Source organism: Canis lupus, chromosome 26 (genome assembly GCF_048164855.1).
Source record: "Canis lupus baileyi chromosome 26, mCanLup2.hap1, whole genome shotgun sequence".
In the NCBI taxonomy this organism is placed as follows: Eukaryota; Metazoa; Chordata; class Mammalia; order Carnivora; family Canidae; genus Canis; species Canis lupus.
The window spans coordinates 21947055-21959110 of NC_132863.1; positions in this window are offsets into that span (position 1 = coordinate 21947055).

The following is a 12056-nucleotide window of genomic DNA, read 5'->3' on the forward strand; positions in this document are numbered from 1 at the left end:
ACCACTTATGTGAAATAAAAACCAGCAGGAGCTGGGGGTGGTGATGGCTATGTCTGGAGCTTGCTTGTCCTGTAAACAATTTCCTGGTGATAATCTTTCCAATTATCCCTCCAAGCTGGAACTGCTGTGTGAAATCAGGCTGGGTGCCCTCAGCTTATCCTGTACATCTTGCAGTCATTAAGATCTGGCTTTATATTTCAGGGTGAGCTGTCCAGAGCCACCAAGGCCAGGATTTCCAGGATCCTTAACGCAGACACAGAGAATCACAGTATTACAGAAATTTATAAACAAGTATAGGGCGGATTATAGAATCTTATACACAACAAGACTCTTAAAGAGCCAATCTATCTTAGCACTAAGCATAGATGAGCCAGATACAAATTCCAATAAATATAATTTTATTTTTCCTTACACAAACTTAAATTTATCAGCTTCCATTAATACAGCTAGTAAACACTTAACTGATCAGTTAATTCATTCAATAAATGTTTATCAAGAGCCCCTATGTACCAAATATTTTTTCTTTCTTTCTTTTTGTGGTAGGAGTATAACCATGACATGTCAAATAAAAATCTCTGCCACTATGGAGGTTAGTTTGTATTCTAGTGGAAGAGACAGATCAAAAACAAATTAACAAACAAATATATGATAGAATGTCAAAAGTGGTGATAAGTGCTCTGAAGAAAAATCAAGCAGGGGTAGGGATAGGTAGTGATGGAGAAGGATCTAGAAGGAGTGTTATTTTATGCAGTGTGATCAGAGTACATGTCCTGACAAGGCAGCCTTTATGCAGAGACTTGGAAGACATGTGAGATTGAGGCCATGAAGACCCAGGGAAGAAGGATTCATCTGGGTGAGGGAATGGAACGTGCAAAGGCCCCGGGGCCAGCCTGGAGTGTGCTTGGCCTGTCATGGGACAAATAGTAAGAAGACCTAGATAGCTGGGCAGAGGTGAGAGAGGAGGAGGAGGAGGAGGAGGAATAGAGATGGAGGTTGAAATCTCAGTCAGTTTAATGTTCTTCTCTGCTAGGTTATGTCTAAATCCTAAAGTGCTTATATAATCCCCACATGGGAGGGAGTAGCTAGTCCTACAGCTATGCTCTCTGCCCCTGCTATAACTTCTTCATTCTGATTTTTAGCCAGGACTATTAGTTTTTGATGCTTCACCTGTGCCACCTTCAGGTGCCTGATTCACCTCGATTCTCTGACCTGTGGGAATCTGTGAGAGGTAATCTGTTTCTCTAGGCAACTCCTGAAGAATTTTCCTATATGGTGATAAGAAGGAGGGCTCTGGCTATGACTCAGCCAACTCCTGTCTTTTTTTGACCCTGACATGTCCCCGAAGGGATGAGGGTGCAGAAGGAGAGTGGAAGCCAGACTCAATCTGGTTTGGGTGAGGTCTAAAGTTTATATCATTTTGGGTGAACCTCCTTAAGAAAAAGAAGAGAAAATTATGAATATACATTTAGGTATGAATGTGAATCTTTTTTTAGAATGAGAGAAGGAAATGAAAATAAATCACAATTTTTAAAAAGCTGATATATACCACAAGCAATACAAAATCCAGGAAAATAACACACTAGTTTTTTTAACTGTCTGACACTCCCTGTAATACTTTCCCCCCACAGTTTGGCTGCAGATTTTACAGCAGAAGCCATGGAGGTGAGAAGGAAGTGGAACAACACATTTATGGTGCTGAAATAAAAGAACTGTCAACTCAGAGGTCTATAATCCAACAAAAAATATCCTTCAAGAATGAAAATGAAATAAAGACATTCTCAAATGAAAAAAAAAAAAAAAACTAAGAGAATTCATAGCCATCAGGGGTGCTCTAAGAGAATTGTTAAAGGAAGTTCTTCAAACAGAAGGGAATTTAGAAGACCAGGAAATAAGAGCAACAAAAATGGTAACAATGGTATATATCTGGGTAAAAATAATGAACTATTTTTTCTCTCTTGAGTTCTTTAAAATATATGGACACATAACAGTGAAAAATTGCCTGATCATTGTCCTTTAGAAATGTCAATGTATGTAGATGTGATATATAAGACAACTGTAACATAAAGGAAGGATGGTAAACAGATGTATAAATGGTAAGGTGTTTATCTTCCACTTACTGTGATAAAATGTTGGCTCTAAATAGATGATGACAAGTCAAGTATATATGTTGCAATCAATAGAATAGCCACTCAAAATAACCATACGAAGAGATAAAATAAAAACACAATAAATAAGATGGAATACTGAAAGCATTCAAGTATCCTCCTCCCCTAAAAATCCAGTCAGAAATGGAATGAAAAATAGAGGAAACAAATAGAAAACAAACAATAAAATGGTAGATGTAAATCCGAACCCATAAATAAACACACTAAATATAAATGGTCTAAATATATCAATCAAAAGTCAGAGATGGCCAAATAGATAAAAAAGCCAAACATGACCCAACTATATGATATCTGTAAGTACCTCACTTCAAATATGGTGACATGGGCAGATTAAATTTGAAAGGATAAAAAATGATATACCATGCCAACAGTAATCATAAGAAAGCTGGAGGGACTATTTATATCAAAGTGAACTTCAGCAGAAGGCAAATCACTAGGGAGAATGAGAAACATTCAATAATGATAAATGGGTCTATCCACTAAGATAAAAGAATCCTAAAGTGTGTATGCACCTAAAAAAAAGAACTTTATAATATAGGAGTGAGGGGCACGTGGGTGGCACAATCACTTAAGCATTGAACTCATGGTTTTGGCTCAGGTTTTGTGATCTCAGGGTTGTGAGACCCAGCCTGGTTCCATGCTCAGATGCTCAGCACAGAGTCTGCTTGAGATTCTCTTCCTCGGCCCCTTCCACTTATGTTCCCTTTCTCAAATAAATAAATAAATCTTAATATATATATATATATATATATATATATATATATATATATGAAGTGAAAATTGACAGAACTGAAAGGTGAAAAGGACAAATTCACAATTATTATTGAAGATTTCAATAGTCCTCTCTCAGTAATCAATAGAATTATCAGACAAAACTAGCAAGAAGATAGAACTGAACACCACATCAAACAACTGCATCTAATGGACATTTACAAAATACTCTTCCCAACAGCAGCATCATACACATTCTTTTCAAGTGCACATGGAACATTCACTAAAACAGACTTTATCCTATATGAGGGAATAGGACAGAGTATAATAGTGCAGGGGAAAATCCTTCAGTTAATATCCTAAGATGTACTAGCATACATAGTCTTTGGATCTTGGAAATAAATCCAGAGAATCTTAGAAGTACAAACACAGATTCTTTGGAAATGTAGTTTCATCGACTAGTTGTTGAGTCCTAGATGTATATAACAAAAAATACTAACATCTTGAATATTTTAAAAGCTTAGAATCTTAGAAAAACTATTTAATAAATTTGTAGACTCTTGGATATGTAGAATATTAAATATTTAAAGAATATCTAATCCAGGGGTTTCAAAATTGATGTCCCAGAAGATAGTACTATTTCAAAAAGTGTAAAAGAAACTATACCTTAATAAATGCAGTTTACTACAGACATAAAAATCTTTCACAATTTGGTCCTTGTAGAAGAAAAATAAAGAGTCCCTTGGTGGAAAAAAGCTGATATAGCTCGATGTCATTGTCTTTCAAATGGTGAAATCTGTAAAATAATGCAAGGACTCTGAAAAGCACTGAATCACAGAGGGGGAGTCTTATTCCACTTTCAATTCTTCAACAGTCCTAATAAGTTTGAGGAGAAATTCTCAATTAGGCACTAATACTCTTCAACACCTTTCCAACACTGGCTAATCCTTTTTTTTTTTTAAACAAAGAAGTAAGGTTCAAGTTTTTCAGATAGGTAAGAGGATCTGGCAAGAGTCTAAGAAGGTAGTTTTTAGAGCATTTATTTTTATAGGTCTCTGCTAGTCATAGCAGAGATAGATATTGCCTTTCTGACTTAGAATTGTGACATGATTTTCAATTTTTAAATTTTAATTATATTTACTTAAGTAAATATATTTTAACATATTTATTCGCGTGAAGAAAAAAGGAATCTAAAGAAAAATATGGAGTCAATAAAAGTGCAGATGTCGGTGGATCTTGTCCAAACCATACTGTGGCGATATACTACCTTGGCATTACATCCCGTTGTGGCCAAGGACACATCTAGGCAATTCAGCTGGGTGCTCAACATGGGGATTTTTTGAAACAAACATCACCAAGGTCATGGGTCTAAGATGTGCCTGCAACAGCTCCCTTCCACAATTTATACTTCAAGGCTGATTCATATTATGTGATGTCTCTGGACTGTGAATTGGATCCAAGAGGGTCCTGCTCTTCCCATCCCTCTGTGTGACCTTGGCTGGATCCCTTGCTTTTCTGGGTTTGACTCAAGGGGCCATTCTCTGTATCTAAGAAAAGTAAGTGAAGTGAGATTAGTATGTAGGGTAGGCTGGTGTGGACTCAGACTTCTTCATTAAAAGGGACAGCTCGGGGATCCCTGGGTGGTGCAGCGGTTTAGCGCCTGCCTTTGGCCCAGGGCGCGATCCTGGAGACCTGGGATCGAATCCCATGTCGGGCTCCCGGTGCATGGAGCCTGCTTCTCCCTCTGCCTATGTCTCTGCCTCTCTCTCTCACTGTGTGCCTATCATAAATTAAAAAAAAAAAAAAAAAAAAAAAGGGACAGCTCATGTCTGCCTGCTCTCCTTCCTTTACCAGTTTTATCTGGAGACTTCCCCATGTGGTTTAGTAACAGGCTAATTAAGAACCCTAAAACTGCCTTGGAGAAATTCGGACAGGGTGCTACCACTCTCGACAGGAATGTATGTTTCTCCTGCAGATACTTAGAGAGGTGTGGGCTTGGGTTTGAGTTTTTCCTGGGGACTCAAGTGATGGACTGTTTCCCCAAGAAAAACTGGAGAAATCTGAAGGATTCCAGGATCATGACCTAAGCTGGTCAGGTCTTAACAGACTGAGCCACCCAGGCACCCCAAACTCTATGTTCAAAAACAATAACACCACCATAAGAGGATCAATCACAACTAGTACTGCCTCCATTTTTTATGTCTACCTTATAGCCTCACGTCAAAAATTTAGGTCTGAATTTGATCTAAATTAAAAATTAAATTAAAATTGAAATTAAAAATATCCTGGAAAATTCTGGAAAGATGGCAGCAACAATAGAAGCATAGTTTTTGGATCTTTCTAAACCCTCTCATAAAAACAATGCAGATAGGTGGATAGTAAACTAAAATCTATAGATAACATTTATGGCAAAACTAAGTAAAAAAGTTCCCTTCAATGCTAAGTATAGGCACACTGTGGGGAAACTATCAACAGCCATAAAATCTGTGGGGTACAACAGCCATAAAATCAGTCTGTACTGGAGGAAGCTGGGGAAAGCAAACTGTGTCTGGCAAGCCTGCAAGTAGGAGAAACCCCAAAGCCAACAGGTATTGAAAATAGAGCAAGATTGAGATGATACAGAAAGAGGAGAAAGGCCTTGACTCAAGTCGGGGAGGGTATTAGAACCAGAATATCTCAGAAAGCACATAGAAAGAACATTTTTTGGGGGGGGGCACCTGGGTGGCTCAGCGGTTGAGCTTCAGCCTTTGGCTCAGGTCGTGATCCCAGGGTCCCAGGATCAAGTCCCACATCAGGCTCCCTGCAGGAAGTCTGCTTCTCCCTCTGCCTGTATCTCTGCCTCTCTCTCTGTGTGTCTCTCATGAATAAATAAATAAAATCTTAAAAAAAAAAAGACTGGATGTTTCTTGAAAGAAGGGAATATAGTACTGGCTTTAGTATCTGGCTTTTGTATCTGGTAATGGAAACTTAAAAATGCAGGAGGGCATGAGACTGCTTATGCAAAAAGTTTTTATCTACTCTTAGTGAGTAGTTAATGATGACAGTGTTAGTATTATTAATCTAAGACTGTTGTGTGTGTAGCATGGAATTTAGCAAATGACTAGTTGTGGACTACTGCTATTATGCTCCATGACATTGAGAACTAGAATTCTGTGAGAGAAAAGATACACAGCAATTGGAAAGAAGTTAAACACCTGAGTCCTGAGTTCAAATGGAAAATACCAGTATGAACTCATGAGTTATTTTACATACTGTGTTGTAGCTCTGTCCACTAGCAGGACCTATAAATAATAACCAGCCCACTAGCAATGAGCATTTTTAGCATCCAGATCACAGTCTTAATACATCATTTCCTATTAGAAGGAACCAGGACTCCTTGGAGAAATGACTGCTTTGGGCCTGAGGATAAGAAAAGCCTGGAATATTTTGTAATACCACATATAAATGTTGCTAGATATAAAGACTAGTGTAGAAATGTCCAAAGGACTCAAGAGCCAACCTAAAGTGTTTCTTACTGGCCAAAGGTGAGACAGTTTGAGTGTCAGGATAAAATATAATGGATTAAAGACCATGAACTATACTTAAATCTATGACTTAAGTATATATCATAAGTGCAAAGGCCCTGTGGCAGTAATATATTTAGTGTGTTTCAAACAATCTTCATAAATTTCTTAGAACTACCCAGCAACCCTCATTGGATGTTGTATCTTGAGCCCCAGTGACTCATTTGGTTCCAATTTTGATGATTTGTAGCACCTGATGCTGGAGCAGGGCTGCCTCTGGAATTGTTAACACCTTGTAAATCTGTCCCTTTTAAGTGGCACCATGTGCATATGCTTTGGCACAGTTATAATTTCAGTTTTGGTTTTAATTAGAGGAAGCCCCCTGGGGGATTAACTACATGCTAGCCAAGGCAGTTAGTTAGACATCCTCCTGCAGAGTGCTCATAACTAAGCATCTGCTCCAGTTGCTAGGACAGGCTGGTCCACTGGGGTTGCCTGGGAAATTGAGGGCTGTGGATGACCCCCATCAAGTGGAGGTGACTGCCAGTCTTTACTTCTAGGATGGAGTCCTTAGGTTTGGCAGCAGCTTTGTGGAAGGGGGCATCAGAACTGCATGCCCCCTTAATGGGGAAACTGAGACAAGACTATCTCAGAATTCCTTTGGGTAAATGCATTCAAATCATTCCTAAAACATTTAGTGAACACTCACACTGGGCCTGGGTCTGTGCACACACCAGTGCTAAAGGAGTGATCAAACCATGATTGCTTATAGACATTTTCACATTTTGGTTCTGCTCCCTGCATATTCTGTCTCTCAGGTAGAAGCAGTTCTGAGCTTCCAAGCTGGAGACCTAAGATGTAATCTGTGAGTAGAACCATCTCCTGGGCAGAAGCAAAGCAGGTATGGTGGGTCATTCATGGGCTCTATTGTCAGACCTACTTTCTTTCTCCATTTCTCTCTCTCCTTCTTCCTCAAATATATTTTGAGCACCCACCATGTTTCACTCCCTCTTCCGGGCACTGAGGCCTCAGATGTGAGCAAGACAAATGCAGTTCCCACCCTCAAAGAGCTCACAGTCTAGTGGGAAATTCACTGAACCAGTAAATAAATCAATAATTGCAGACTCACAGGTGCTGAGAAGGGCATAGGCTGTAAAGAATAACAGGGGGCCAGGATTATTATCTGGGGGGAGTTGACACTTAGACATGAGGTGAGAAGTCACTGGCCAAGCAGAGACCCAGGGACACAGATGTCCAGGTGAGTAGAAGAGTGAATGCAAGAAAGAACTGGGTGTGTATAAGGGAGAGAGGGCAGGCCGGTATGGTTGGAGCCAGGAAGAGTGGAACAGATCAAGTTGAGAAGGAAGCAGAAGCTGAGATTTCATATCAGGGTGAGAAGAAGTTTTGCTGGACCTTAAATAAAGGTAGACCATGGTCTGGTTTAGGATTTGCAGAGATGATTCTGGCCACTCTGTGGAGAGTGCCTTGGTACGGGGGAAGAGAGGGGCAGGGGAAGGTCAGGATGCTACGGGGACAACCCAGGGAAGATGGTGTCCCGAGCCAGATGTAAGCCATGCAGGTAGAGAGAAGAGGAGAATTGGGCACTGTGTTGTGGAGGTGGCCACAGCAGGATGTGCTGAAGGATTACATGTGGGACTGGAGGGGAGAGAGAAGTTAAGGAAAACTTTAAGGTTTGTAGCCTGAGCAACTAAAGAGGTGTAGTTGCTGTTTTTTGAGAGGGGGTAGATAGAGAAGTAGCATGTTTGGAAGCAAAGATCCAGACTTTTGCTTTTGATGTGTTCAGGCTGAGATGTTGTGTGCCAGGTGGAGATACTCAGTGTCTAATTGGGCAGGAGCTCAGAGGATGAGTCTAGGAAAGGGAAAGGGATTTAGGAGTCATCTGTCTGCTGGTAGTATCCAAACCAGTGTCTTGCAATTTTGGATGCACAGTGGAAGCACTTATGGTGGTTTATAAACTGCCTAGGATATAATGCAGACTGTTCGATTTAATCTTTGGGGGATGGGACCTAGGCGTCAGCATTTTAGGGCTTCCTTGGTGATTCCAGCATGTGGCCAATGCTGAGAGCCAGGGCTCTGGACACAGGTGAGTGGTTCTCCATGTGTGGTCCCAGGACCAACAGCATCACATCATCTAAAACTTGTTAGCAAAACAGACATTCAGGTTTCCTCTCAGACTATGGGATCACAGACCATAGGGGTGAGACCCAGCCATCTCTGCATCAGCAAGTGCTTTGAGAACCCTGGGGATAGGTGGAGAGGAGAGGAGGACAGGTGTGAGATCCAAGTCAATCTGCTAGGTGGAGGGCAGCCTAGATCCTATGGAGGAGGGAGCGAACAACTGGTCAAATTAAATATCACAGATGCTGAGGGGGATTCAAATAAATATAAGGTCAGGAAAAGGAGTGCCGGATCTCGTAGAGAGGAGATCCTGAGTGGTTTGGCGAGGCTGTTGCAGCTAGATTGAAGAGATCACGGGGAGGAGATGGGCTTGCAGGTGAGGCATTGCCATGGTCCTGGGACCTGGGCTGTGCTTAGTGTTTGCTTTTCTTTCCAGCTTGAAAAAGCCTATAGTTAAACAAATGCAAAGTATTATCGATCTCTTCCAATATCGATTTCTCTTAACAGGTCATGAATAACAATAAAGACAGATTGTTGTCTGACATGCTGTGGCCTGGCCTTCAGAGTGCTCCTAGCAAAGTTAAGTTTTGACACAAACACTCTGTGAAGTAGAGACACCGGGGCACCTGGGTGGCTCAGTGGTTGAGCATCTGTCTTTGGCTCAGATCGTTATCTCGGGGTCCTGGGATCAAGTCCCACATCGGGCTCCCTGGGGTGGGGAGGGGGACTGCTTCTCCTTCTGCCTATGTCTCTACTTCTCTCTCTGTGTCTCTCATGAATAAATAAATAAAATCTTAAAAAAAAAGAAAAAATATTTAGCTTCCCATTTGAAAAAAATGAAACATGCAAAACCACTTGCCTTTTCTTGGGGTTTCTCTTGACCTTAGCTTGGGCCATACTGATCCTCCAGGATAGGTCTCCCTAATTGTACTGGTTAGTGTGGTGTGTCCCAAAAACCCCTCTCAAAGAAGTGGCCCCGAGAACAGTGGCACTCAGAACCGAGGCTGAGCCTGAGGGACCTGACAGCCAAAGGCAGGGAGACTTCAGTGTCAGCCCCTTTGGAGTCTTTGGCTTTGATAGAGGTCATGTCTCCCTCAGGCAGTCTGCACCTGCCGGATAAGCAGAGTAGGGAATACAGATCTAGACATTTAGGCACCTTCTGGGGCACTCTGAAGGGTAATTCTTGCTCCTGACTTCCTCACCAGGTTGGCCCACGCTGTTTTGGGCCTGCTGCTTGGTTCTTCTTCGCCTCCCTTTCTTCCACAGATGTTGGTAATAACAGGTCCTCCACCCTAAACTCCTAGCACCTGCCTGCACAGATCTCCACCTCTGGCACCAATTTTGATTCATTGAAGTTGGGTGTTGGCTCCTCTCACTCTCCCTGGAAGATCCAGGTTTCCTTATGAGCAGGACCCTGACAGGAGCTCTTTGAACCTGAGATGTGGTGAATTGTGGCCTCAGTCAGGCTGCAAAGGCATCCCCTGCACCTGACCCCCAGGAAACGGCGCCAACTTGTGTGACTTCTACGCACGCACCACTCAGGGCCAAGACTGTCTAAGGCATCTTGTCATTTCTTCCTGATCGGAGCAATCGGTGGGGGTGGCTTCTGCACCTCATTATACATTTTACTTATGTGTTCCTTCTCTGTTTGGGGAACTCCCTCTTTCTTTGAGAAGGAATATCTTACTCGTCTCTGTACCTTGAGAACTGGCATGGAGAAGGTCCTAATAAATGTATATTGAATGAATGCATGTGATTCTTGCTTCCTCCCTTGGACTGAAATCCTTGGGGATGAGAATCCTGTCTTCTTCTTTGTTGGTACCCTGAGGCCTGTGAATGGCCATCGAAAGTGCTAATTAATAATGGTTAGGTGGTTGGGTGGATGGATGGTTGCATGCTGTGAAGACTGGCCACTCAAGGCCCTGGGGCATCACCAGAGAAGGGATAACTTCACCTGGGCCTAGGGGAGAGCCTTCAGTGGAAGAAGCTGTGAGCTGCATTAAGATGAGTAAAGGGGCTGAGGGCTGAGGGTAGGGGTGGGGCATTAGGAGATGCCCTATGCAGAAGGGGCAGTGTGGTTGTGGGACCCCTTTGGCATTCATGAGCCCTTTGGCAAACACATTCCTGGTCTCCTTCTGAGGAATAGCCCCCACTCTAGGTCTAGGGGTGTCTAGCCCTTTCCTACCCCTAAGACACAAGGGTGGGTGGGCACAGGACTCAAGCCTGCCACATGGCTAGTTTGGGGATGTGTTGTTGACCCATAAATGTCTGTGAGCTTCTGCCTTGAGATATTTGCCAAAACTTACAGGAAAGAGAACAGAATCTGTTAAGATGCTTTCAGTTGCAATTACAAAACAAAGCAAAACCAACAACAAAATCAACAGCAAAACAGCTGGCCAGGCTTAAAAAAGAGAAAATGCATTACTTCACAGAAAGGGGAGATCATGTCTAGGGCAAATTCAGGGATGGTTACTTTGTTCAATGATTTGATCAATGTGTAGGTTCTGGTGTCTTATTTGGCCACCTGAAGCAAATCAACCTTGTCCTCACAGTCACAACATAGCTGCTGCAGATCCAGGCATCATATCCAGCCATGATAAGACCAAAAGTAGAAAAAGAACTGCTTCCTTTGTTGTGGATATCACCTCTGTTGTCTATGTTGACCTCACCTGCCCATGTTCTAGCCAATCACAGGCCAGGAAAATTGCCTCAGCCGATGCATTCCTCATGGGGGCAATGTTTCCCCCAAGGGGCTGAAGATTTGTTTGCTGGAGGTGACTGAAAAAAAATTGTAGACACTGCAGTGGTTTGTGGTCCTCATGGTATGCTTGTTGTATTAAAATTTCGTAGGGCACATTTAGAAGGAAAAATGTCTAAGAAGCCTCCTGAGGAGGACAAGTTGGAGAAACACTGCCTTAGATGAATGTTCACCTCCTGAGCCGGGAGCCCACATCCTCTGAAACAGGTGCATCTGGGGAGGGAGCTGAAGATAGGATCAAACCAGCGCCGCACCCCCATCAAGAAAGTGGGCAAGGACTGTGCTGGCAGCCATCCTTGACTGAGGCAGGCACTCTTCCCCTGGAGCTGCTAACGGCAGGGGGCGTGGAGTTGCTAAGATGGTCAGAGAGTGCCATTTAATTAGCAGCAGCCACTAATGAACATCTATATGTACACTCTTTGTCTTGCATGTTTAAACCAGCTTGAGTTAGGCACCTGCCACTTGTCACTAAACAGTGACTGGCTTGTGTGATAAGCAGAAGTTGTTAAGTCCTCTCCCAGATGACAAGTGGTCCAGGGGTTTATTTTCCAGAATTAGAGGCAACATTGGCCTCTGAGCCCAGGGGGAAAGGCAGGTACAGCATGGAGGATGCTCACTGTAGGAGACTATTCAGGAGGTAGAAACACCATACATGGAGGCTGGATCTTAAAAGAGCACTGAGTGGAAAAGACAAGAAACAATTATATTTATGGCATTTATGTAAATTAAAAACTTACACACAGAACACAACATTGCATATTCTCCAAGGACATGTACATA